We start from the raw sequence: 27,467 nt of genomic DNA on the forward strand, positions 1-27,467 counted from the left end.
GGCCTTTGACTACTGCACCCAAACCTTTCTAAAATACTGGTTTCCGGAGGAAAATTCAAATTGTGATTGTTCCTGACAAGCCGGAAGCACAGAGGTGCTGCTCTGCTCTGCAAAACATCATGGAGATGAAAGCAATGAAACTGAGTTGTGCAGGCAATGGAGGTTTAATCATATTTAAACACTAAGAAATTGAGGGTGAGACGACTACGGGATAGGAGCAGGCACTTCACCTGTCTCCTGTGGGCCTCTGCAAACTATTTTCCTGAGACTGCTTTGTCTTTCCAGGATCATCCTGTTCCCATCACCAACCATCATGGTTCAATTGTCCCAGTGCGATGTACTGCAAGTGTGTCAGTACTCAAGAGCTGTGGGACCCCATCACCTTCCAAGGGCAGTGCTGCCACTTATGGCAACCTCTGTCCTGCCCCAGCTGGGGCCATTTGGCCCACTGTGCCCGTAAACTCCTTCTAGTGCTGCTTCTTTGCCACTGCTCTAATGAAAGCAATCTCAACTTAAGAAAATGTGCTATATTGAATTGTAAAATTTTATTGTGGGCTGTGATTCAAGCATCATTGAGTCATGTGGAGTTTTGTCCCATTTAGAGCTATTGGTAACCAAAGCCAGCTTGATAAAGTCCAGACCACATGGTGCAATATCAGAAAAAAACTTTACAAAATAAAATGACACTTGAAAAGCATTATTATCATATATCTTATTTAAAGTGGGATAAAAAGGTTTTTCTGGAGACTAAGGCGATTTCAAAATCCTCCATTCACATTCATTTCTGATATATCAGAGTCCAGAGAACTGAAAAAGAGCATATGTTGTCCAAATGGGACTAATTATTTTAAAACATAGTGAGTGCAAATACAGCATTTAAAATTGGTCATGCCTAGGGCAATATCTTTTGCTGAACTTATATTAACACTCTTAAAGGTGTAGCAGTCTACAAAGTGTAGGGTTAATTTTCCACAGCCCTCTTAGAGCTGGAGCTGCTTCTGTAGCCAGACATTATGCTTTTGTGATTACTGTTTTTACAACTAAGAATTTATACAACTTTCAGGTACTCTCAGCTTTAGCTCTGAACATCAAACCTATAGCATTCTGGGCTAGGCAAACATCTGTCATTTTTGTTATGGTATTTCATGGTCTGTTTCTTCACCTTATTTTTTCAGTCTGTATAAAGAATAATGATCACAGTTGGTCTGTGGAGATGTTGCTTTTTTCGACATTGAAACTACTGTTTACCACTTTTGTCTAAACTTTCTATGGCAGAGCAAATGTTCCCTGCTACCAGTTACCAAAATGTTCAAAATACATGGAGGGGCTGTTCCTGCAGCATGCTTTCATGCCACATAGAGATATTAGATTCAGCTCATATATTGAACACAGCAGACTATAACTATATATATTACTCCTGTATCTTTTCCTGCAGTTTACCAACACTTAAAAAGCATCTCAGGAGCTGACAGGTACAGCAAAGCAGGGAACAGGGAAAGCTAAGGCTGCTTATCAGGGCAACTGAAGGATGTATCAGGAGCAGCTGTACTTTGCATCCACAACATTCATCACACCTGTGCATGGTTGTCCGCATTCTTAATGCTTGTGCCTGTCCCTGCCTGTACCATCCCCACCATGGCCACCCTCTGCACAATCCTCATTCTCATACAGTGGTTCATGATTTTCATGGGAAAGGAGCAAAGTACCAAATGGTCACAGCAGTAAGAAGCAAAAATGAAAGGATGGGTTTTGATAGCTGAGACTGTGATGATAGGGAAAGGAGAAATGTCACCCCAAGAAAATCTCATCCAGGGAAGCTGCCATAGAATTAGGAAGGCCAGCAAGGCCCTTGTAGGAAGCTGACAAACCATATGCTTTATGTAGCATTAGGCATCTGACCTAATTACACAAATTACTGTGTGCCTGGGAAGTGCCTTCATCTCTCTCTACTGACTCTTTAAGGAATGTAGTGTTGATCCTCTGAATCATACCTAAGTGAGATGTCCAAATCTGATGGTGTGAATAACCCTCTAGAAGTAATAAATAAAACCCTGTACAGCTTAGTACTGGCAGGAGGTATGTTTTGATAGTAGTCATGTTTACCATTCCCAACTGAATAAGCATTACTCTTAGAGTCGACATTGTTGTGAGAAGACTTACAGTCTATAATTTCAGTATCTCTTTCTACAAATTCTGTAAAGTTTACATAGCATTTCAGCTGGTTCCCTCACTGTCCTGAACAGTAGCATTTGCAAAGCCAGGATTTAGAAAAAGGCACTCGGCACAACAGGATTTCAATTCTGAAAAGCAAATAAAGATGGTTAATGTTTCCATTTTTGATTTCCAGTTTGAGATGTTGAAAGGCCACCTGACCTTCAAGAAGAAGGTTTAGTGTTCCCTGAAGGCCAGGCTGTACTACTATGCCTAGCGATGAATAACCTAAGTCTCTACTCACATTTGAACTTCTTCTTCTATTTGAGCCCTGGTTATAGAAGATAAAATGTCATCTTAGCCTATTGACCTTATATAGGATACAGCAATTCCAGAGTTCTTCCTGGTCACCCTTCTACTCTACAGCGGTGTTGCTTTCCATCCTAGTCTGATGAGCCAGTTTATCTACAATACTCATCTCAGATGACACACAGTGCCAGGAAAAAAAAAAAAAAAAAAGCAGTCTGAACACCGCAGATTTTTAGGTAATTTAGCTGTAGATTATTTAGTAAGTGAAAATATAAAACGGAGAGGGAAAATGTACTCTCAGAGTGGAAACAAAAAGCCACTACTGAGTAATGGGATTTGAAGATGTTAAAGGTTTCTTGCCTGCTTAAAAAGCTTGGCTTTTTCTTGCTCTGGATTGACTAATTGCCTTGGCATCTATTTTTTTTAGCTAGCAGTAAGGCTGCAGTTCTTTATTTTCCTCCCTTTACTCCCTTGATGGTTAAATCATAAAAATGCAAGGCTGAAAGCATGCTTTCCTACCCTACATAGGTTGCAGCTGTTTTTCTTCTGTGCTTTACCTTCTGTATATCATATGCTATATAGTTGTCTCCTGTGCAAAAAGAAAAAGGTGGTATAAGGACAATGTTGAATTCTTTCAGTACCCACTTAGTGCCCAAAGAGTATCGTTCAAGAATTGGGCATCATCAAAATAGAGAACAATAGACATGCTGCTTTCCCTTGCTCATGATATATGATTGGATCTGAGAAAGAATAACCCATTGAAGCCATTCTTGGCCCTTCAACTTTTCACGAAGGAGGAATAGTGCTTTGATACTCAACCTGGAGCTGAGAGAGGTCTTAAAATAAATCTTTCCTGCTGTTACATACATTGCTTTAAGTTACTGTTCAACTACTGAGTCAGGTTTGCAGAGCACAGGTAGACTTGGTCACATCACTAAATATGGAAATCTGAAGTGGTACATCTAGGTTTACCTTCTGTAAAAAAAAAAAAAAAGTGCCTTAATATGGAGCAAAATCTGTTTTATGTGGTACAAGAGCCTACAAGGATAGATACCTCAGAGAAGTAGACAGATAGAAGGAGAGAGAGGGGGGGAGAGAGAGAGGGAGAGAGAGAGGCATGCAAGCAGGCAGACATTGGAAGATCTGTCCTTGACCTTCATATGCCAAAGAAATTATTTTTGTTTGAGGTGGAAGAAAGTCAATCCCTTAAGAGAAAACAGAGGAGGGGTGAGAGGTAATAAGGAAATGAGTCAGACACAAAGAATTGTTGGCAAATACAGGCACTTCCTAGTAAAGGAGGACAGTTTTCAGCTGATCTAATGTTAAAAACCACAGATTTTTATTTAGTCCTTCTTGTAGCTAGAAATATTAAGAGTCTAATAAATGAGGGAAAGGAGAGAAGCAAGACCCTCTTCTCTCTCTTCACTGCTTCCCCACATCACACAAGGGAGCAAGCTGAAAGTCTGAATCAGTGTTTTCTTTGGTTTTAGCTATTTTTTTTTCCTTCCCAGATAGGAGAGAGCTGTGAGAAGTTGTTTCACTGTAACCATTTAAAAAGAGGTAAAACATGTGGTTTCTTCACAGGGCTGTTTCTAATCAGATTGAATTAACTTGTGTAACTGTATAATTATAATGATGATAACCAACATTTTATTTTAGATTTTATTAACCAAGGAAGTCTGAACTACTCTAGATTCATTGATAAATCCAGGAGGTCCTTCTTGCTACAGAATCTCCTAGGTCTGGAACAGCTACAGAGCTTTCACAATCCTTCTGAGCACTTTAATTAATTGCAAACTGAGGGGCTGGCCAGAGACTTACCCAAATCCTAAACATTACAGCCTAACCAGTATGGGATCTATCAACCCATGAAGCCTGTGGCTTATCATTACTTCTAAATTAAAGTTACAGTTATGAACAGCAGAAACATTGGGGGCAGCACCAACTCAAGTAGAAACAGTCATGGTCAAAAATTAAAAATGAGGCTTTTTTGCTAGCTTGGTAACAAACAATGAGGGAAAACCAGGAGTATACCACTGCAGTCAAGGATGGCCAAAGTTAAGCAAATGAGGGATAAATATGGAAGATCTGTAATTTGTGAAAGAAGCTGAGCTGTAGAAACATTGATAAATTGATTTCTGAATTGGTATAAGCCTTTGTTGCAAAGTCATGGTCTTCAGCCACCAAGTATTTGTTGAAGTCCTGCTTTCTCCTGTGAGGTACTAACTGAATGTACTGGTCTGACTTTACTCTTGTAAGTCTGGGAATCAGAAACTGGAATGGCACCTCTCTACCTTGTTCCCCGAAGTACATAGGTGCCATATACCTGGAAGGCAGAGCTCCCTCTCTGACAATGTCACTGGGATTTAAACAGCTATGCTACAAGGTGTTTTTTATTGTCAATGGGGCCCTCACTGTATTCGCATTCCCTTGTGAGTTTGGAGGGGAATCTTTCTTTATTAAATATACATATATATATATAAGATCTTCAGTACAATTTCAATTGTAACAGCTTTTCCACATAATTTTCACAGTGATGTGCTTAGTGCATGCTAAAATCACTGCATTGGCTATTCTAATAGGCAGAGAAGGAAACTGTAGCCTATAAGTCCTGGCTGTCTTCTGGCAACAATTGGAGGTCAGACTAGGCTAGCCTGTATTTGGTCCTTTTGGCTTTGTCCTGTAAGTCTGTGAGTTTAAGGCATTGAAAAAATTCCATTGTCTTCTTTCTGAGGTATAGGTATGATAAGACATTGTGCCTAGGTGAGGAAAACTATGCACAAAGAGGAAAATCTCTTTACATTTTTTATCACAATTCATGGTAAAAACACTGTGAATATGGTGAATTAGTGTAACAAATTTCTTTATTCTTTATGGTTCTGTCATGGATGTTTCACTGTGCTTTTCAATATAAATTTTAAATACACATTTCTGTCTGGGACTGAAACAGTGTTGACCCCCAGTTTTGCTTTGGATGTCAAACAGAATAAGGGCAAAACCAGCCAAGCAGCATCCTCTCCCACTGTCCTTGATGTTGTTAAAAAGGCAGGTAACAGGTCGTTAAGGATGTCTATATGTGCCTCAACATTCTGCATACATCACAGCTAATGGCGTATATGTTAGCTAATGACACAGAGACAATCCCACTGGAGAAAACCCGTAGCAACCATCCAGTCCCATTGCAATTCAGGATAAGACAGTGCAGTATTACTGACTGCTCATACTGGCTGGTAATAGTCAGCCCAGAAAGCCTCAATATCAGAAGCAAAAATTAACATGAAATGAGTACTGACATTGTTCAAAATGCCTATTTTGCTTTACAAACATCTTTCAAAAGTGGAAATGAGCTCCAAATGTATTTGATAGATGAGGTCTGTGCTTTCTGTGAGTTACAGTGTAATCATTCTGCTTGGTTTTGCTCTTTCCATTCTGTGATTACTATAAACTTTGGCAACTAAATCTTCTAGAGAAATTACACCAGGCACAACTTATTAATTGACTCATTTATTTGTTGCCTGAAAGTATGCAGTTTTAGCAGTTCCTCCCATTCATCCCTTTTTGTCTCCAACAGAATATACAGTGAAACACCACTAGATGAACTACCAGAAGTTCATTCACTCTTTAAGCAACTTTGGTTGTGGAAAAAGTAAAGCAGATTACTGCCACCAACAGAAATACTGATTCAGCACGTGTGAGTAACCTTACACTGATAGGAGTCAATCAGACCTGGGACACAGGTAGCTGTCACTCAGGATGAAATAACAATCCACGAAAATGTTAAAATCTTTTTAGGAAACAAGATATGCACTATCCCTCTTAATTGTTTCAGATGTGCTCCAAAGCATTTCAGAGATCAGCCCAAAAAAAGAAATAAGCTGCAGTGTGTGCTCCTTCCAGCTTCCTATTATCTGTCATCATCCAGCGTATTCCTAAATCTATCATTTTGAATAATTTTGTAGATGGAGATAGAATCATAGAATCAGCTGGGTTGGAAAGGACCTCTGAGATCACCAAGTCCAACCCCTAATCCAACACTGCCGTGGTAACTAGACCATGGCACTGAGTGACACATCCAGTCTCACCTTAAAAACCTCCAGGGACGGAGAATCCACCACTTCCCTGGGCAGCCCATTCCAATGCCTGATTACCCTCTCTGTAAAGAATTGCTCCCTAATATCCAGCATAAACCTCCCCTCGCAAAGCTTAAGACTGTGCCCTCTGGTCTTACTGACAGATGCCTGGGAAAAGAGACCAACCCCCACCTGGCAACAACCTCCTCTCAGGGAGTTGTAGAGAGCGATGAGGTCTCCCCTGAGCCTCCACTTCTCCAAACAACTCCAGCTCCCTCAGCCTCTCCTCATAGGACTTGTGCTCAAGTCCCTTCACCAGCCTCGTTGCTCTTCTCTGGACCCTCTCCAGCACTTCAATATCCTTCCTGAACTGAGGGGCCCAGAACTGGACACAGCACTCCAGGGGTGGCCTCACCAGCGCTGAGTACAGGGGAAGGATCACTCCCCTGGTCCTGCTGGCCACACTGTTCCTGATCCAGGCCAGGATGCCATTGGCCTTCTTGGCCACCTGGGCACACTGCTGGCTCATGTTCAGCCTCCTGTCAATCCAAACTCCCAGATCCCTTTCTGCCTGGCTGCTCTCCAGCCACTCTGTGCCCAGCCTGTAGCGCTGCAGGGGTTGTTGTGGCCAAAGTGCAGGACCCGGCACTTGGCCTTGTTGAACCTCATCCCGCTGGAATAAGCCCAACTCTCCAGCCTATCCAGGTCCTTCTGCAGAGCCCTCCTGCCTTCCAGCTGATCAACACTCTCTCCCAGCTTGGTGTTATCTGCAAATTTACTACTGGTGGACTCAATCCCCTCATCTAAATCATCGATAAAGATGTTAAACAGGACTGGGCCCAGTACTGATCCCTGGGGGACACCACTGGTGACCGGCCGCCAGCTGGATGCAGCCCCGTTCACCAGCACTCTCTGGGCCCGGCCCTCCAGCCAGTTCCTGACCCAGCACAGAGTGCTCCTGTCCAAGCCATGGGCTGCCAGCTTTTTCAGAACTGTGCTGTGGGAGATGGTGTCAAAGGCTTTGCTGAAGTCCAGATAGACACATCCACAGCCTTTGCTTCATCCACCAAGTGGGTCAGCTGATCATAAAAGGAGATCAGGTTGGTCAGACAGTACTAACATTTACAGGATTTCTGAGCAAAGATGAAGGGTACCACTTTTGTGTTTTCTTGTGAAGCTTCAGCTCAGACTTTTAATTTACCCTCTACTACCCAGGGCTTTCAAAAAGAATCACATGAATGGTTGACCTGTAAAAGAATCAATAGGTAAAATATTTCTACAATCAGATATGCTGGAGAAAAGAATCAACTAGCATACGCGTTTTCAACATAGGTGCACATCAGCTGGAGTTTTATTACGGACAAGCATTTGAGATACAGTTTTCTTTTCAGTTGTACTTGTGTAGTCTTATTGAGGACAGTAAATTTGAAAAAATCTGGTTGAAAAGTATACTTGGTCCTATGCATTCACTTCGCATCAAAGGATTTGTGCTTTGTTTGACATTGTTGTATTTAAGGATATACTTTCAGTCTTTCAGCAATTACACTATCAACACCTTAATTGGAATTTGTTGAAATATGGGCACTACTGTTCTATTTTCACTGAGGGTTTGTGTCTCCACAGAGGCAGCATGGATAACCTGATGTGGCAGTTGCCTAGAATAATCTTACCTTTTACTGATGAAGTCCCAGTGAAACAGCTCCATTCTGTCGAAGTATGAGGACACTCCAGCAGGCACCACAACATAAATTGTCACGTGGTAGGTAAAAAGAGTATGTTGATCTCACTGGTCATAATTTTATGTCTTAAGCACAAACAACATATTCAGAACTGAATTGCAACATCCTTGAACAAGGTACTTGCCTTATCCTCACTTCCTTAAGCAAGGGTAACTGACCTCTATCTGAGACTAAAGAGTGGAGTAGGTGTTATTTCTATGAGTACATTGCCATAACAAGCACCCTCATGGGGAGTTAGGTCGAAAGAAGTGTGATACCCATTCTCATCAAGAAGTCTTCAGTAGACCAGTAGGTCCAATAATTTTATTGCATTTCTTTGGTAAAATACAGTGGTCCATATCTAGCTTGTGTGGTCATGTTTTTAAGGGTAAACAGCGACTGCCTTGGAACAGAAAGAGTTTCTATTAAAAATCTCCTCATACAAGTGAGCAGAACATCCAACCAGATATGTGGCAGTCCCACCATGGGATTCTATTTTTAGGGCTACCTATCAAATGAATAATTGATGAGTCAGGTTCAGGCAAGAGCACAGGAAGGCCTCAGGAGAAAAGTGGAGAGATGAGATGGCATTTCTGGTGCTGATGTCGCTAATTCTTGCCATGAGCTTCACGAAATGTAAAAGGGCAAACAGCCAACCAAAGGTAGGAGTCATGCCTGAGTAACTTCCCCAAAAACGCTGTCAGTGAAAGACCCTTTCAAAGATCACGGTGTCAGAATGAGACCTGTCTGCTAGAGGTCCTTCTCTATTTGGCATTTACTTCTCAAGCTGGCAAAGGAAGCCACACCATTCATATGGCATGACAACATAGCTGCTATCTCATCCACTCCAGCTCTCCTCCCATGACTAGGAGAAAGAAGCAGGAGCCAAAGGCATACTCGTCTGCCTACTTAGATGGCAATCTTTTACAAATAGTAAATTTGTAAATTACTATTATTACTTAGTCTTTTACGAATAGCAAATTTTGTAAATTTTGGTAGACAACAGAATGAAAAAAGACTAAAAGACAACAGCCAGAAGCACACTATGGAAGAGGAATATTTTTTTTTCCCAAAAGAAAATAAGTTTGAAAGGATATTGATGAAGAAAAGAACGAGAAGAATATAGGGAGGAACAGGAGAAGGGAAAGATGACTTCAGGGTGATGTGTAGGAAAGAAGAAACACCATTTCAGTATCTTGCTAAAATGAGAATAAGTAAAATCAATCTCTCAATTATGCTTTTTTTATCATGCTTCATTCTTGATATACCAGTGGATACACAAAATTGTCTTCTAACCTTCAGATGTGAAAGTGTGAAATTCATTCCTCTTAGTTAAGGTCTTAAATACCCAACTGTCTAATTACTATCCAAAGATGTGTCTTTCCTCCTGTAACTCATTATGGAATTTTCTTATTACTTGGAATATAAATTAGAGGATTTGTATAAGCAGTCCTACAGGGACAGCCCTAGGTTTCAGAGCAATGTAAGGGTACAAATATTTGGAAAAATGGTTCTTTGAACAATACCAGGCAATACTGGTATCTTAACGGATCTCTTAATAAAGATTCTTTTTCTGCTATCAAGTAACATTTAGTCAATCTGTAATTATTTGTGATGATGTAGTTATTCTTAAGAATAACTTGTATTGGAGTGTCTGTATTGGAGAACATTTGTGTTTCATACATTTTTATTCGCTGCAAGATATTCTATGACTTGTAGCACTTTCCGCAAAGGATTTTGGGACAATACCACTTTGACAAACTATGGGGCATACTGAAGAGTTCTCTTCCCCTTGGAAAGCTTGTGGAACAGGAAAAACAAATCTTATAATCTTTGTACCTCCATGGAGTAATAGGCGCTGTCACATCTCCGAAACTTTGCCATATCATCTTTGGTTTCTCATATTCATATGTTGCTTTTCTATCTTGACCCCATACCTTGTTGTTGCATAATTTTTATAGTTTTTCCAGAGAAGTAGAACTGATCTAGAAGTTGTTGTGTTTGCTCCTAGAACTTCCAAAGTAGTTTACATTATCTTATGCCAACCAGGAACAAGTAAATGATGTTAAGGGTGGAGATGCCAAAGAATTCAGACTTAGGCCATGAACAAAGTGTTAGTTCTGTCTCATATAGCAGACTCTGCCAAAGCATCTTTTACTGTTACCCCACCTATCCATTACAACTGACATAGCTGGAGTAAGGGAAATAAGAAGCAGCACCTAAGGAGTGGAGTCAGATGTTGATTTTTTTTAACCACATGATAGAAATATAAATTAGAAAGTAACCCTGGCAGAACAAAGAATGTATTTTATCTCTGGGTGCTTTTGGTTGCATCATGCAGCTTTATCAACATAAAATAAGCCCTTTCTTCTAGTTTGGATTTTAGCAAAGAAAGAAAAATAGTTAGCAAAGAAAATAGTTAGCACACTTAGTTCTTCTGACTTTGTGCCCTTTTTTTTACTGAAGGTAAGCTACCAAGAAGTTCTGAAAGGATTCCTCACCTTGGAGCACTAATAAAGTCTAACTCCTTTGCTCTTTCTCATGCTTTCTTAACGTGTATATATGCAGATTCACTCAAAGAATGTGATGTCTGAATATCAGACTCATAGGAAACCAGCTTAGAAGAACACCTTTAATTTTTTAGTTACTCCCAAAAAGATATTTTCAAGAACCTAGAAGTATTTCACAGTTAATGAAAGATATTACTCAAAAACTGAAAGTCATCTTGAACTTTATCTTAAAAAGAAGATGAACATTAGTTCTGCTAATGCTTGCTTTCTTATCTTGAGTAGTCTGACCGCACCCCATTTCCTTTGAATTTTGGTCTTTTCTGCTTTGTGTTATACCTCTTTCCAATAGTACAGTATGAAATACTAGCCAAGCACAAGCTTTGTTATGAAGGCTTTCTATGGCTAGGACAACAGCAAACCAAAGAGTTTCAAATTAGCTTCTACAGAAAAAAAGCTGCCCTATTGTTGCAAGATCTTTCTTGAGAACTCCATCATAGCCAAACTGAGCAATGGTCTCATGCTATTAAGCTGAACAATTGGAGGTTTTGCCTCTTTTACTTAGATATGAAGAATGTTTTGACGTTTGGAATACCCTACAGATTCACATAAGTAAGAGAAAAATGAGGAGATGCAAAGGATGGTAAAAATAATTTACAGTGTGTGTTAGAGGCTTTCTGAGGCATCTCAGAATCTTTTCTTCTGTCACCTTTTTAAGGTGTGCCTGGATGAGGTGATGCACACAATGAGATGGTTCCTCATTTCCAAACTTAGGTGCCAGCTGCAATAGTAAACTGAAAAGCTCTGTTTTTCTGGAGAGACACAGACAATTGCTCCACTGGTGTGAGAAATGAACAGTCATATTGCTTTCAGCACAGTTTGAAAGATTTACATTGGCTCCCTGAAGTCTTGCATGGTGAACTCACGTTCTCATTGTGACAGAGATGTGGCTCACAAACCATGTGAAGAAATTTTGGGGGTTTTGTGTCCCCACAACCATAATTTTAAGCAGTTCTTCATGAGAAGGAAAGTGCTATTCCAGGAACAATTTATGATTTCTGAACAATATGTGAGCATACAATTCTGAACAGGAAATTGGTTCAAGACACAAGTTATGACTGGCAGACTTCATCTATATGCAGAGAAAATAGCACCTACAGCTTTCCTGAGATTGGCCCGTGCTCAACATGCCTTCACTGATTACATGTGTTGCCTGCAGCTCTGTTTTGATTGCACACACTGTATCCCCGATCTCTCTTGAAGGAGAGAGTTACACAGAACAGGCTGTTCCATAGGAACTTCCTTTGACAAGAAGTCTGTCTTCTCTGTCATATCTGTCATACCAGACATAAATCAGTGTGAATATACCACTCCAAAAACAGTCTGGGCCTGCTCTACCTTCAGGCAGCCTTAGACAGTTGGCACACACTGCCTCTGTCCCAAGATTTGGAGAGGCAGGTGCTCCTACAGCACTCCCAAATTTATGAATATTTGTCAACTGAAAAAGAAACATGAGTTTCATGAAGAGCATGAGTTTCTTTGACCCTGAGAGGTTTTCTCCTATTTCTTTTTGTCTTTGTGCATCTTATCAGTGGCTCTTCACGTCTGCCCAGTCTAACCAATTGATTTCTTTATCTTGTGATGCCTTTGTAATTGGCTTGTAATAAATTATACCCTGCTGTTTAAGAATGTGTCAAATATTGTTTTAACTTGTCCAGTGCAAATGATTGAGAACTAGAGACTGAATCATAAAACAACATAGATTTTTGCTGGTATTAAACAGACACTTAATAATTCTGCTGTCACTTACATCTACATAAATCCAGTATGAGTACACTGGCCTCAAGTACTTTCTCAGCATTTACACCACTGTGAGTGGTGGCAGATTTTAACTCTTCATTCCTGTGGATAGATGGACTCCAGGCCAAGATATACAGACTGCATTAGGAAAGCAGTGAGTAATGCTACACAGTAATTTGAAGAGACTAAATTAAAAACACTGGTGGTTGCCTGAGGACAGTGCATGCATGAAGAGTGTGGCTAAGAAGTACCCCCTTACTTAGTACCTAGTATTACAATGAATCTACCATGGATAAAACCAGAATTTCTTAACATATATGCCCTTAAACTTGATAAAGTATTATTTCCTGTACTAACAGGACTCAGATAATAGGAATAGGCTGTCAGGCAAAGACCAGAATTTTCTGAAAAGAGCAATTGTTTTCCCTATCACTGTGAGTCAATCTGGTCTCCGGACTGCTCCAGGCTCTTGTCACTGCAGCAGACTGGCCAACTGCACCAAATTATGTGTCAAGACTTTTGGCAGTGCAACCTGTTTCCCACAGAACAGCAAATAGGGAACTGAACTCTTCATTTAAGTCACTGACTGGACTACAATCATTGAGCTCTTTTGAACAGGATAGAAAAGCTCATGTTTCAGCTGTTACTTTGCATGGGGACTTCTTTTTCCATTATTGTGGCCACATACATTTCCATTATTGTGGCCAGTTGTTCAGATTAAAAAATAAATGCTATAATCCTCCACAGCCCTTGACAGTACTGTTCACACATCGTAGGATTAAACTTTTACTCAACAGCTTCAGAATTTTATTTAAATACAAAAATCCTAGAAAGTAGATGTGATGTTTTATACTGATTTACCTGCAGAAGGAGGTGCAATCATTCTCTTCATATGCCTATTTAAAATCCTGGGCATGAATCATTACATCTGACCCATATAGAAGAATGGAGCGTCAAAGCCTGTTTTCTTTCCCTCTTTAAAATGCCAACAGAAATGTAGGTTAACTATGACTCATGTTAACCTTAGCTGAGCGGGTTGAACCTTGGGAATCCAAAGAATAACTGTTATTTCATACATTATTTAGAGGTTCTCTATAAAGACTCCCTTAAAATGAAGAGAGTACAGGCTGCTAGCTCTGGCATTCTGGCAAATGTTTTTGACAGCATGTGTTAGAAATCAGGTCCCACCTAGGGAAACCTGACCATGAGATAGATGGCTGCTGTGGACCTAAACTTTTTCTCAGCACGGACCCAGAAGTGCAGAAAGTTTAGGTGCCAGTGGTTTAGAAGGGACACCCTGCAATGCTGAGAGCAGAACTTTGCCCATAAGAGGTACATTTACAGCTCTTTTCCTGGTCCCGGTAGTTCATGTTCCTTTGCTTTAATTTAGGACACATGGAAAAGTGCACACATACTGTTACCATATCTGGTACAACTTTAGATTGAATGTGAGTGTTTGCTCTGGAGGTAAACTTCTGCCAGATTCTGTGCATTTCCTGGCTAAATTTGGTCCACCAAGATTTAAAGCAGTGACTGTATGATATAGATTGGCTTTTTTGAAAGTCTTTAATTTTGTCTTGTATCATATTCAGGTCCCCAATTCTATTTACTGTGTCTAATTTAGGAAGTTCCTCTGTTTTTTTGTCCACTTCATGCACATTTTGGAAAATAAATGAAACAGGCATGACTCAAGCAATAAAAAGTTCTAAAAAAGGAAAAGACAGATAGACACTTTTGGAACTTTTAAATGAAAACCTGACACAGGAAGAGGAAACGAGTCTAACAAAAAAACTTCCTATTCGTTGAAAGATCAAATAGAATCGAAAATTGAGCAGTTAATATAACCCATCTTTATTGCCTGTGCTGCAGAACAACAGAGCTCTTTTTACAGACAGAACAATAAGGAAGAGCTTGAAAAACTTATCATTCAGTGCTTCATGTTTTTTTTTTTTCCATTGTGCACATTTATATATAGCCAAATCTTCAAGTCTTGACCTACATTATATTCACTCCCTGCCAAGACAAATTTGACACTAGGCCTATACTGTTGCTAATGCTAGAGCATATGAAACATTAAGGGTGGTGTTCTCACAGCTACTGTTTCTCAACAGGGAATTTCACGGCCTTTTGAAGTAATTCAATATATTGTTTACAGAAAAGTTCCAAAACAGCTAGGCATGTCACTTACTACTTTGAGAGCACTGCTTTAGATGGACTAAAATGAAGTCAGGAGCTTGGCCAGAGACAAGTAGAGTTTCAGGTGGGAGTCCTATAGAAAGTATTCAGTTTATAAGCCAAAGTGAGATTTCTGTGACTGCCAACCTGCTTCAGGCCCCGGCTTGTGTCTGACTGCCGTGCAGCTCCCTGTCTCACGTATCATCCCCAGAGATCTTGGAGTGGGAACAGTGCTGACAGTCCTGTTGGCAGTGCTCAGGGCTAGGTACATGTCATTCCTCTCTCACAGCAGAGTTGGCTGTACAGTATAATCCGTCGTTGAAACTTGTCTGATTGGTAAACAGAGCAGGAGAGACTTGCAAGATTCACAGGGAGAAGGTGTTTAGCAATATTGCTCCTCTGTTTCAACGGGCATACTCTGAACACTTTCTTGCAGTGCCATGCACAAAGCCAGGCCTTACTTGAAAGAAATATGAATTCCCATGACACATTTTTTGTTTCTGTAAGCCAAGTCAATGGAATAGTCACCCTTTTGATATTTGTAAATAAGTTAGCAGAGCATTTCCCCTGTTGGAATTAACTGAGTCCCTAATTACAGAGAACTATTCTTTCGTGGCCTAATTAGAATATTGAAATACTGTACTTATCCTCCACTAAGGCCCATGTATGTCTGTGTGACCAATCTTTCTTTAAAAAACAAAACCAAAGCATCAAAATCACACATGGGCCTATGTGTTTCTAAAAAGACAGGAGCAAACTTGTGTATGTCCTACTATGAAGGTATTTTCTGTGAATTGGGCCGTAAGATTGCAATTCTAAGCAGCCACACAATTAATTCTTCAGTTATGCAGTCCAATTAGGACAAATGCTTCCTTTCTAGTTTAATTAGAGATGGGTAAGCTCGTTTGAGCTTATTTGTATAAAATATGTGCTCATTAAACAAGGCCTGGATTTTGTTCAGCTTGTTAGAAATGTTGTGAAAAAAAGAGCTTTCTCACACTGCCTCTGGCCTTTTTAACCCTTTAAGGACCACAAGTCTGGTATCAGTTAACCTCAGAGTACAGTATACTTGCATCTCCCAGAAAAAGGGTGATTGTGCTACTGTTGGTATATTTGTAAAATTCATGCAGCCAAGGAGATAAATATCTGCCACCATTAGATATCACTTATTGCAACACCTATCCCTGTGGGCTAAGGCAACTAGCTGATAATGAGTTCATAGGGTTTGCTCATCTTTTCAGAGCTCCCTGGCAGCAGAATGAAAGAGAAACTTCGTGGCTGACATACAACCTGTCTGCTGAGAAAAGAGCAGTACATACAAAACGTTATGTGAATACCTCTGTGGGGAACGAAGTAGAAAAATTTACATGAAAACCATATCGTATGAAGACACAAAGTCTTCATACTATGCAGTATGAAGACACAAAGGGCATGAAGTCAGTTGAATTGTTCTGAGGAAAGACAATGTCAATGATTTGAGCATACGGTTTTCCCCTTCACTCCTCTAATGTTAATTGTTTCTTTTGTGAACTCATCTGTTTAGCAGAGAGTAGTTCACTTCTGTGATGAAAGCACCTATACGAATCTCATGCTGAAAAGTGCCCTGAAGCAGGACATCATTTATTCAAACAATACTTACAGAAAATTCAGCACTCCATCCTTATGATCTGGACAGATTTTCTTCTGACATGCTCCTTTGGCCTTGGGTCTTTGAACTGGAAAGGACGAAAGACTGAGACACCTTCTAGGCTACATGTGGTTACAGAGAAATGAACCCTTACCAAACTGTCAGGCACGGCTGAAAGCACCCAAGCCTGGGCAGAAGCCATAGTACAGGGGCAATGCAGAATAGGAAGCTCCCAGATGGGTAGAAAAAGCACGGGGGCAGGCTGGCAAAGATTAAAATCTAATTTATCCCTCTTGGATCCACACATTCCCCCATGCTGTCAGCAAAATGGACAAATGCAAATCACAGGCTACAAAGTGGTAGATGCTAGCCTCAGCCAAGCGAGCTCTGCGGCATGACACAGCTATCTTACAAATGCAAATCCACTCCTTTTCTCCTGCACGTGAGGGAGATTAATCATGCAACAAGTGTGCATTCAAATCTTGAGTGCACAGACTCAGCTCTTGCCCTTTGAAATCCTGGCCCTGAACACCTTCAGTTTCTGCTACAATGATTAGACCTTTGGTCTGACAGGCAGGGAAGAAGGAGAAAGCTGAAGTGTGGTTCCCAGGTCTCCAGGTGATTTCCATAGTGCAGGAAAAAACCCATAGACTAAAACAAGCTTACATTTGGGGTTTGGAGCCCCTTGTTCAAAAGCTGAAACAAAATGGTGCTGCTCTGGAATCACGACTATCTTGGTCTATTGAACTGCTTGCAGGCATTTACAGGTTGACCAAACCTCTGAATCAGAGGGAAAATGTGGCACATTTACAAGATGGTGTTCTAAGTTGTACATCTGGGACCGCATCCAAAGTCCATTGAACTTAACAGAAACCTGGACTTCAGAGACCATTTAATGGTATAGCAATGACACATAACTCAGCCCTACAGGCAAGGATTTGGGCTTTCTCCAGGGCACGGTGCTGAGCTTCTTACTGTCTCAACACCTGCACTTTCAGGATTGCCTTGTGCATAATACATGGTGTGAAATAAAGACAGTGTAATTTTAAAAATGTTATTTAATTACTGCAGATTTATGATGACATCATGGTATTTATGATCTTGTATTTTCACAGGTGTCATGTCATCATGTCTTAGTCTGAACAGTTACTTCATTACATCTAAATTGGATGAGGTTGAGGGGAAATGCTGGTTTTGAGCTGAGACCTACTGGGACCTGTCATGTATTAAAAAAATAACGAAATGCAGATCTTTCTGCAGCCATGTGTCAGACAAAAACAACACCAGAATCTCTTTTTAAGGATATGCTGGTCCCAGGATGCCTTTTACTTTCATGGGGAGAAGATTTCCTAAATAATCAACGAAAATGTAAAGGGGAGACCTTCATAATTGGTAACCTGAAGAGCCAGTGCAGAGGTATCTCTTCTTTTCTCTCTCACTCTATTGACAGGCAAATAGAAATGCTAAAAGAGAGGACAGTGACCTAAGGAGCGGAGGGTCTCCCCATCAGTCACACAAGGCGAAAGAAGCTCTTCTGGAGGTAAGCAACATGAAATTTTCTCTTACTTCTGCAAGTGAATGATGCTTCCACACAAAGGATATATTTTTTTAATTCTAATTTTCTGTGGGAGTGAATAGAATCATAGGGGGTAATTTTACTATCAATGTGTTTGTCCCTTAAAGTAGGACTTCAAATACTTTCCAACAGGTTAATAAATATGTAGGCCAAAAAAAAAAAAAAAAAAAAAAAAAAAAAAAAAAAAAAAAAAAAAAAAAAAAAAAAAAAAAAAAAAAAAAAAAAAAAAAAAAAAAAAAAAAAAAAAAAAGACAAAATATAACAATCTGGTTATCAAAGAGACTTTAAGAAATGTTCATTTTTTTTGTTAGGTACTATAATGGTCCAAATAGTGTTATTATGGCCATGACTGCCAAACATAAGCCAAAGTTATTTCAGCTCAGATTCCCTGAAATTCACTTTCTATGCTAGAAATCATTGTGATTTTATTTCAAACTGGAATTTGGTGTCAGATAAGTGACTGGTTTAATTTCCAGCTCCCATGCACCTTTGCCCTCATTTTATTTCAAACTTTACTGTAATTGTCAATATCCTCAAAAAAGCCAGGCTAAAAATGGGTAAAAGGGCTACTTTCAGTTATCAGATAGCTTAAGATACTTATCTGTAGCTATGCTGGTTTGATGCTACACAAAAAAGAAAGCAAGCAAAGAGCCACCTGAGGGCATAACTTTTAGGCCAAGCATTGTGTGCCCTAGTATGGCTTAAAGCTTTTCAGTCAAGTAGATCAAAAAATTCCAAGACATAAATATTCTCAAGAACAACATGATATATCTATTTAACGCTGATTTTAAACCGTTTTTGTTGAAAATAAAAACCCAGGGTTCTCTACAATGAAGTGTGCCCTTACTTTTTCTGCCCTAATAAACGGACAGAGTATTGACACAGATATTCTGGTTAACACTAGTCCAAATATGCTAAATTTGCTTCAAGCAATTTCCCTATGGGTAAAAAAAAAATCTTTGAGCACTCACACAGCCCAGAGAGAGGGAACCACTGTCCTGTCATCACGCCAAACACTTGGAACAGGAGCTATGCTTTGTGTCACGTTAGTAAACATTTACAATTGCAAGAGATTAAAGGTTGAAGGGGAGTCTGGATGATAGAGACACCTCAGGAATTTGGCTGGCAGATAACAAGGAGGCCTAAGAGGTCTATCATAAGCTAAGAAAAGCTCCAAGTGAGAAACCTTGCAGGATGAGGAATGTGCCTGGCCACACCTGCTGGATTTGCTGCATGTCCTAATCCGAGACTGAAGAGAATATTTTTCAGCAGTAACATACATCTCCCTTCATTTCACTGAACAAAGAGGTACAAAACTGCAATGTCCATGAGACTGTTAATGGAGTCCTGATAACTGGGGCAAAACCTGAGTTACCAACAAGAGGATTTTCAGGTACTGCTGTTGCTTCCTGGTAGTGAGTTAAGGAGTAAGCACAGCTCTTGTTTTGGCATCAGGCAGCAGCATTGTCACTCAGCAGAGGTTCTTCATGAAGTTAATCAGACTTAAGATATGAAGGATAAACCTTGCGTAGACTAAAAAAATTATAAAATTAGATGGCAGGAACTAATAATCATTTTTCATGGTGGAAGTTGATCATCAAGTTGGTCATAAGGATTTCAGATTCAGAAAAGGGAGATTAGAATCTGCTGATTTTATCTAAGTTATTTAAGAGATAAAGATAAAGCCCAGTGAAAAAGAACTGCAGAAATGTCTCACAGCACTAAGACATGAAGCAACAAAATGGCCAGTGAAGTTCAGTGTAAATTACTGTAAACTGGTGCAGGTCAGAGAAAAAAGTTTCAGCTTTACTTACACTATGAGCAGCTCTGGTGGGGCTGTTTCCATATGGTAATAGGATTTTGGTTTTCATAGGAAAAAAAAAAATCAGCCACTGGCCTATATGTGTCAGAATGGTAAATTGAGTGCTTGGAGTCATTTGAGAGAAAAAAAAAAAACCAGAGTAGAAAATGCCACAGTATAACCTTTAATGTCCAACACCTGGAGTAGAGTGTACTCTGTCAAGGACATAGAAGAAATGGAAAAGGCAAAGAGAAGAATACCAAGAGTGATCAAATGCTTTTGTTCAAAGAACAATTAAATAGACTAGAGCTCTATGGGCAAGACTACTGAGGTTGTTGTTAGTAGGTTCTAATGAGGCAATCAGTGCAATGGGAAAAAATAATATTGAAAGAGCATTCGCCATTTCCTCTGTTGCAGGAATCAGGGGACATCAAATGACATGAGTGAGGAAAACAAAAAAGAAAATACCTCTGCACTGAGTGTGCAGTTAAGCTAGGGTGCTCCACAGCGGGGGCATCAGGGTAGTGTGCATGTTAAGTATGCAGGGTTTCAAGAAAGAATTGCACAAATTCAGAAGAGAAAAATCTAATGGGAACTACTGCTTATGAAGGCCCAGGAAATTACTGAACTGCTTGTCATCAAATATTAGGAAGGTATTCAAGGGAAATACACTTCTTTGTATAACATCTGGTATTGAGCACTGCTGTAGACAGGATGTTAGGCAAGGTCAGCCTTTAGTTCTCTCTTTTCTAAGTTTTTAATCACCTTTCTGTTTGTAACACAATACAAACAATGACACAGTTGCAAATGCTTTTACTCTCTCACCACCAATACCATGGTGATCCGGATAGCTGCTAGCATATGAAATCTGCTCTTATCCTTGAGGCTCACTAGGACCATTTCCCAAAACAAGCCAGCATGTGATTAACTTTGGATATAGCTGTCACTGACTTCTATAGGACTCAGTTTAAAATTATTTATCTGATTAGGAATTTTGCTGAAAAAGGAAAAAAAATTACTTTGATGAAAGCAGCCTACTGTGTTTATGTCTTTCAACTGCAAGAAATCATACCACCACGTAATGAGAAATATATACAGAAGCTAACAACTCTTCTTTAATAGTTTTAATTAATCTTCTCTCTGTCCTATGTTTCCAACTGAATTCTGTGCTTCTAATTGGCAAATGCTGACAGGCTTCTTTATAAACAACATCATATTTATTTTTTAAATTTTTTATTTATTGCACAAGGACAGGTGAGGGCCAAGAATATGTCTCCCTTTGTGTAGCTGGATAGTTCTTATCTCGCAAGATATTGGCTGCTGAATTAGAGGAAATATTTCATGCACAGTAAAACTGGAGAAAAGATAATGGCAAATCTGGGTAGTCTAGGTGAATGAAATAACAGACACTTGCAAACAGACATGATCACATTTCTAGACTGTTCTATTATTTGTTCTTGTCGGGATATATTTCATCACCTTCTTTTCGATACTAGTAGTAAGGCTTTGAAGAGATGATTACTTTATGCAAAGGATTCAAAATGGGTGAAAAATTACTGTGAAGTAGAGAAAGGTGAAGAATTCATGAGAAATGTACTCATTCTAGATTCCACAACTCTAAAGGCACATATGCTACTATCCAGAAACTGGACTGCTTTGAGGAGTTAAATCAGAAAAGCCAAGAGTTATAGGTAGTTTGCCCAAGCAAGATATGGAATGCCCCTGTCTATAGGTGACAAACACTTCATAGAAAACTAAAACCTCAAATTTCCCTCCATTGTCTCATTGGAGAAGATGGCTATACAAGGCTTCTCCTCAGCCTGTCTGGACAAGAAAATAGCCCAGCCCCAGAAAAGTTTCCGTCCCAGGAAAATGAAAGTGTTGAGGCTTGGTTCAGCTTCTGAACTGCAGTAATGCTAATTGCTTATTGCTTGCATGATACCATAACAAAAGTAGGCCTATCTTTGGGTTTGTGACAGTGGAGCAGAAGAGTCTGCATGTTCTTTCCATCTCTTCTGCATTTTTGCAATCCAATTCCCCCTCACGTCACTCTTAAGAGACAGATGAGTGAAGTTATTCCAGTTTTGCAAAATTTATTTGAAATGTTAAGCAGACTGTTTAAGCTCACAGGCCAGCATGCTTCCGGCAGCATGAGATCTCATAATTTCCAGTTCTGGGTTTTCCCCAGAAAATCTTCCACCAGAACCAGTAGGCACTTCTTCGGAGATCCAGTCAAACTTTTCTGTGAATGCAGAATGGCTGCAGACAACCAACATGTGTGAGGAAGAAAGCAGGGATCAGAAATTTAACTTCTCATTGTCAAAAACAAACAGCTAGAACCTCAAGCACACTTCCATTCTGGATCTACGTTTCAATAGAGTTCACTATGTCTCTATATAAGCATGGTATTCAAGTGTTTTCTCCAGTTTAATCGGGGTAGAGCCATGTGCACTGCAATCTTTTGAGGCGCATCCTTTGTTATTTTTTGTTGGCAGATCATGGCATCACACTAGGACTCATCAAGGTTTTTTGGTCTCCAAATACATGACCCAGAGAGACCTTATAAGCTTTTCGCACTCATGGGAGGACTTGCCATTTCTTAACCATGAGGATGTCTGTCTTGTCCCTGCATGTCCCAGGCATTCATCACAGTTCAAGCTGTGCTGCAGAGGTTTGTATTCTGCATCCAGGAATGTGTGACAAATGCCTGCAAGCAGGTAAGTATCTTCTAGGACTCTCTTGCTTAGCAGCTACTGTGGGGCAACAGTGAACAAAGGGTCCTGACCAACACACGCATATCATTCCATCTACTCTTATGCTTCATTACAAGATACACTAGACAGGCTTTGTGCACAAAAAAAAAGTTCAACATTTACTCATATTCATTGGCAGCCCTGGGACCCAGTATGTTTTCAGTTTAACTCCCAGTGTATCTCTCTTTCCCTACTCTCTCAGGGAGATGAGATTGGATTTTTTTCCAGAACACTCACCCATCTTGCATGAGCCTGGACCTGATAACTATATAGCAAAATAGAATCTTTGTGATGAGGCCCATGCAGTTTCCCCAGTCAGAAAGTCTGGTTACCTAAGAAACTTCTCAGGAAGGATTGCTCCACTGCTGGGAAGAGCACATCTGCTCAGACTCATGGGCTCTGAGTCTCTTGCCTTATGACCAGGTCAACCTGTGGCAGGGGTCTCCAGGCTTTCTGGTCCACCCTTGCCTGCACAGAATGAGATCAACACCCTTGTCACATCCTGGGCTGTGAATCTGAAATGGTGCTAGAGGTGCCCACAGTAACTGTGTGGGCTGAGCTCTTAGTTCGCTCTTCTCTGTGTGTGCTCTGCAGAGTCACAGTGTGTCTCTCACCTCTTATGTGGACCTTGACAAACCAGTCATGGTGCAACTGTCACGCTTATACTCCCTTGCATATCTATGCAATGCAGTGACATCCCACATGAGGCGTCCTGCTTCTCCTTTTTCTCTTCAGTTGTGTGTTTCCCCCCACTTCTTCCACTGTTTCAGATCTGAGCCCTGTCCTTGTCTTCCAACTCAAACTCCTTTCTTTGTTACTTAAAAGCTGTGGCACAGAGTATTTCAGGTGGAGATGAGTTTATGGCCTCAGCTATGCAACAAGGCTGTGCAAAATAATTGTAGCCTCCCCAAACACATTACAACTGGGTCTTCTCATTTGATTGTTTGTGCAAACCCAAAGATAGGAGCTCAACATCTGCTGCTCCTTGCTATGATGATGATGATGTTGACTGGTGCAGTGAGAGACTGTGGAAGTGCCTGTTTGGTTTGACCAAACTTCTCTGACAGATGTTTTTCAGTTATGAAAGGAGCTGTCATTTATAAAAGTCAAGAACTTTTTAATTTGCCCAAACACTGGAAAGAACACCATAGTTTAGTGGTGATTTTAATATTTTAAAAGGTGAATTTCTAGCAAGGGTATATAGTAATTGTATTTGTACTTGTTTAAATTAAAATCCAGCTCTATTGGCTGCTCTTAGTCCACTTGCCTTCTAGCATTGTCCTGAGCATCTTCAAAGTAGCAAAATGAGACATCTCGATGGCAGTAATGCGGTTAGTAGAAGTAAAGTACTAGAAACCCACTAACTCACTAATCAGTTATTAAAGTGACTTTGTCCGACCATAAATTGCAGCTATTGCATTTCCCTATAAACAGACTTCCCTACTCTGGTACTGGGGGCTGACATCTGGGACATGTTTGAAACATCACAAAATGGGTTACACATATAATTTCTTTGAGATCAATCAGAGAGATAAACCAGAATAGATGAGGTAAAGGAAGAAACCAAAGGTAGTGTTGGTCCTCTGTTTCCCATATTCCTAAATCTTTCTACCTCTTTTGAGAGACTGTATTCCAGAAGGTTCCTCTCCTTATTTATTCAAGTTGCATTCAAGCTCACAAATCATTATGGGCAATTCTTCCTCTCTTTCTCTTAGGGAAAGGAAAGTCATGCCGAAGTTCTGGCTCTGATGGACACAACGTTTACTCTATTTACAGAGCCTCAGGAAGCAAAGGATTAGATATTCACTTTCTGACAGTGAGACCTACTTCCTAGCATCCTCCGCTTCTTGTTTTCTCTATTCTCATGTCTGCCCTCTTACCGCACAATATTTTATCCCTCTCTACTGAGATCACCTCTGTACATCCAGATGTGGACCAAAATGTCTTCTGACAGTCTTGGAGCAATAACAAAGTACTGGATTGAGATTGTTTCCTTATGACAAATGAAATGAAAATGCTAGTTACAGTGATACAGATCTGAGCAGCTTTTGGATGCAAGAGGTTTTTAAAACCTCATGCTTTAAATCCTGGTTCCAGTGTTTTTGCTTGAGTTTCAAAATACAGATTGTTCATATATTAAAGGGCAAATAAAAACAAAAGAGTAGTCCTATGCACATTTGACTGTGGAGCCATTATTTTTCAAATGTTCATTTTCTCCTGCTTCTGCCTATACAGAATTTTTAGCTTTGAATTGTGCTTTATGTTGAGGAAGACAAAAATCAATGTACAGTTCAGATACAGCCACAAAAGAGTTCACAAAGCTGGTGAAATACAAATTTTGCGGGGTCTCTGGCAGAATACCACAAGTGGGTTCCACATTCAGAGACACTGGACATAACTTTGCTTTGTGGATTTGCAAACCTGTGACTAATCAAAATTCATTTATGGAGTGCATTGCAAAATCTGAAGCCAGATGTGTTGTGCGTCATTTAGGGTTTATTGGGTACATTTAGCTGGAAAGCACATATTTTTTTACTCTCCTTATTGGGCAATGTTTGCACACAAGAATTCCTTAAGCAACCCACAAACTGTCTTTAAAATATTAATTCTCCTTGTACCTGAACATTTTAGATTTTTCAATACGAACTTATCAAAGTGTGTGACACCACTTTTCCTAAGACACCTGTAGATATCTCTACACTTGGGATACTCCATACAGTCACACAGGAAATCTGGTAATAGCTAGATGTTCACAGTAGGGTAAGCAATGAAAGAACTCAGTAATATATTGTTTCCTATACCTATTTGTCACGGAGATATTCATCTGCAAAGAAAAAAAGACAGTAAAAAGTTCGTTTTTGTAATTTATTAGGCTAACTATTAATCAGCTAAAGCATAGCAATGTATTCTGAAGCTCACTTAGAAAAGTACACATGTATTTTAAATGCATAGTCCCAAGCATACATAAGCTAATGCATTTTGTATCATCCTGAATGAATTTTAAATGGACAGATTTTTAGAAAAACACATTGGAACAGAAAAAGTATTTTATGCATTTGAAAATCCACAAACTAGATCTGTTTGGGCTTTTCCATACAGTAGGTAAATCCACCATTTTTCAAAACTCTGCTCACACCACGGGTGATTTCACTGCAAAACTATGGGTTTATTACATTTCTGAAATTCCTATAGCCACTGTGAACTAGAGAATGCTTAATACCTACCTGACAGAAATACAGGAATATAAAAAGCATTTATCAGTTATGTCAGAAGCCCTTAAATTGCATTTCTTCTTCACTCTTTTGTTTAGCAGGGTTTTGTCTGAAGATCTGCTCTTTTCAGTTAAGAGACAGCCCAATAACTACAGTAAGAAACATACCTTGAATTACTTATATTATTTAAAACGTTGTAGGCTATTGTCCCTAGAGAGAAGAGCTGCACACTCTCATGCAGTGAACAGAATCAAAGATCTGTTGTTTCCTAGGATTCATATGTCAGTAAAATCCAGGGTTTTTTTCCAAGCTTGTGATAAACTTGGCTGCTGTATAGCTCTTTGAAGGAAGAAGGGGATCATAACTGAAGCATGGCTGGAATTTATTTCATCCAGCACAACCCAAGCAACAGCTCAGATTTAGTTTCACACTTGTGCATTGATCAATACCTTATGCCAACGTACTAACCCATTAATCATCACAGAAGGAGCCAATATTACACCAAAAAAAGTTCCAGCAAGACTATTTCACAAATAAACCCCACACCCTCTCATTTCAGAAGATAAATGTTTTACACAGTCACTACTTCATATAACGTAAGTACTACAAGAAGAGCAAATCTCTGTGCACCTGTGCCCATTTTATGAAATACCCTGTTGAACCCCAATGGGGTGGACTAAATGGATAAATTAAAAATCTGTTTCACCTGTGGAATCTGCTTATAATTATAAAATCCTTAATTTAAATGTTAGAACTATTTGGTAGGATTTGTTAGTGAGTGTATGCTTTGAGAAATCTTTGCTTAACTGAGGTTTTATTAAGAAAATATTTATTAATAGCATTATTATTTGAAAGTTAACAGTTTAAAATAGCTCCCCTGTCTTCGATGAAGAGCATGGGGCCAATAATATCTTTTTATAACTTTAGTTTATTTCTGTGATATTATCTATGTGAAAGAAATCTTTGCTACATAGATTTTTTTCTGATTTATACCAGTCTCTTTTTTCCCTATGCTCTGTCTGTTCCTGATAAATTTACTTGGGTTCACAAAGTAAACAGAATTTCACAGCCAAAAAGTGATTTCTGCTACTTTCATATCATATAGGATGGTATGTCTCTAAAGCAGTGGTTGTTTTGTTTCTATCCATAGAAAGCACATTTAGGAAGCTGAATTTTCTCATGTGCATTCATGTATAATGCAATGCTACAGCTAAAATTGCACTAATTTCAAATTTTTTCACTATAGTGTAATTTTCAGAAGAGTATAGGGACAATGAAAAATTATATATCTTGAAAATATTAATTGCACACTTTATTTTCTTGTAAAGAAAACCTATACATTTTAGAAATATTCTTAGCTACATGCAATTCCTGTAAAGCTATATGTAGTTTTCAGATTTGGACTGATGATCAGAAAGCATATGATAGTGTGCCTGGGCACCAAGTTCACTCTTGGGATTCTGTAACATCTTTGTGAACTTCTGGAGACAAAAGTGACCATTCTTCAACCAGATATCAAGAAAAAGATGTATATGTGTTTACTAATCCTCTTCATTTAGTCTGGAGTCTGTGCTACACTATTCTCTGTATCATTTGTAAAGCTAGATACAAAACACAAAACAAAAAACGGTTAGCAAGCCTTCTGCCAAATAGTTTTTGGACTAGAACGCAGCACGGTTAAAATGTATTCCCGGGACAGTGCAGGTGTGTTATACTCAGCCGAATACATAGTTTTCCCTTCATATTTTTTTTTGTCTATAGCCAAGCT

General features: G+C 39.5%; 1 long non-coding RNA gene across 1 annotated transcript in view; it reads left to right on the plus strand.

Moving 5' to 3' along the window:
- The window catches only part of LOC114055708, a 55,544-nt gene that overhangs the window by 7,957 nt on the left and 20,120 nt on the right, over positions 1 to 27,467 (plus strand). Inside the window, exon 3 of the long non-coding RNA XR_003570806.1 lies at positions 17,808 to 17,897. This is a non-coding gene — a long non-coding RNA (uncharacterized LOC114055708). The remainder of the gene's footprint in view (positions 1 to 17,807; positions 17,898 to 27,467) is intronic.

The sequence above is a fragment of the Empidonax traillii genome, unplaced genomic scaffold, assembly GCF_003031625.1.
Source record: "Empidonax traillii isolate 1590-97213 ecotype Southwest subspecies unplaced genomic scaffold, ASM303162v1 scaffold6:size4315531, whole genome shotgun sequence".
NCBI classification, from domain to species: domain Eukaryota; kingdom Metazoa; phylum Chordata; class Aves; order Passeriformes; family Tyrannidae; genus Empidonax; species Empidonax traillii.